The sequence below is a fragment of the Corvus brachyrhynchos genome, unplaced genomic scaffold, assembly GCF_000691975.1.
Source record: "Corvus brachyrhynchos isolate BGI_N302 unplaced genomic scaffold, ASM69197v1 scaffold211, whole genome shotgun sequence".
Lineage (NCBI taxonomy): Eukaryota > Metazoa > Chordata > Aves > Passeriformes > Corvidae > Corvus > Corvus brachyrhynchos.
The window spans coordinates 135993-137525 of NW_008236211.1; the positions used below are offsets into that span (position 1 = coordinate 135993).

Genomic DNA, 1533 nt, shown 5'->3' on the forward strand with positions numbered 1-1533 from the left:
CAGCTGAGTGATTTGCCCCCAGAATATCATTTTAAAGTAAAAAGTAAGTGCAGGAATGATACTAAGTGTACTACACCACCTGATATTTTTGCTATCTTTCATCAAGATCCTAACTGTACTAACACCATAAATGTGAGTACATTTGATTGTGATTCCCCTTTGTAGAAGTGCCTCAATCATACGTTGTTTAAACAAAGGACACTAACTACACTGCCTTAGGCCGCAACAGGACAGGCCCTCCTTGGTGGGCCAAATGCCCTTTAGAACCTGGATACTGGTGGCTGTGTGGTGATGGAAAGGCCCAGAAACACTTAAAACTAAAAAAAAACCACTGCTTTGCCAGCTATCTCACCTTAGCCACCTGATATGAACCAAGAAAGAAGTTGGGAGGAACAGTTCAGAGCTATGGAGATGAAATCAGAGGGCCCCAATAACCCCCTAATTTAATAGGGAACCGGCTTCCATAGTTGTGTTTGTGCATTATTTCCAATGTTAGGAATAGTACAGTTAGAAAAAGCAATTGTAAACATTTCAGCTGAGATGGAAATTACAGCTAACTCAACAGCCAATGCACTCAGGTGACTACAGACTGAAATGGAATCTTTGAAAGATGTAGTTTTTCAAAATCGTATGGTATTAGACATGATTATAGCTCAAATTAGAGAAGTTTGTACTTTGGTAAATGCTTGCTGTTGCACTTACATAGATCAAAGCAAACAAATAACCTGAATATTCGCACTATTTGGAAACATACCGAAGTGCTGCATGAGGTCACTAAAGATGACACTGCTTGGTCGGCCAGTTTGTGGAATATGTTTACATCTTGGTTACCTGATTTCTCCTGGCTTAAGCATTTAGTCTTTGTTGCAGTTATGACAGTAGAATGTGTATTAATGTTGTGCATTTGCAGTAATTGCTTACATTGTGCAAGTAGAATTCAAACGCCTATGCACAATGGCGAAAGCATAAGCTTAGGAATAAGGTAGAAAAAAGAACTCTACTGCCAAGAAATGCAGGAGTTGTAAAAGAATTTACAACTTTTCAAGAGAAGGCGGGAATGAAAGGATTAAAATCATTGTACTTGGGCATGCTTTGGTGTACTGGGGATAGAATAAGATAAACTGTAAAATGTAGAAGCTAGCTGAGTAACTTGGCAAGAGATAGGGAGCAAAGCTTGCCGAAATGAAGGACAGAGCTTGCTAAAACCAGGAGAGAAACTGCTGAAACAGCTGACAAGAGACTGCCCATGCCTAGGAAAGAAAGGTGAAAAGTGCAAAGTGAGGAAGAAGATGCAGCCTTCATCAAACGACCACCAGGGAGCCCTGCGCCTGCGCTCCTGTGTGCTAATTATAATAACGAGTTCCGAGAAATAGTTTGCATAACCCCACCTTTTCAAAGAAAGGTGAAAAGTGCAAAGTGAGGAAGAAGATGCAGCCTTCATCAAACGACCACCAGGGAGCCCTGCGCCTGCGCTCCTGTGTGCTAATTATAATAACGAGTTCCGAGAAATAGTTTGCATAACCCCACCTTTTC

At 41.1% G+C, this 1533-nt stretch overlaps 1 long non-coding RNA gene across 1 annotated transcript in view; it reads right to left on the bottom strand.

The window, feature by feature from the left end:
* LOC108448972 overlaps positions 1–9 on the bottom strand; it is a 4638-nt gene extending 4629 nt beyond the window's left edge. Inside the window, exon 1 of the long non-coding RNA XR_001865051.1 lies at positions 1–9. This exon is cut by the window's left edge and continues 4461 nt beyond it. This is a non-coding gene — a long non-coding RNA (uncharacterized LOC108448972).
* Positions 10–1533: the final 1524 nt, after the last annotated feature.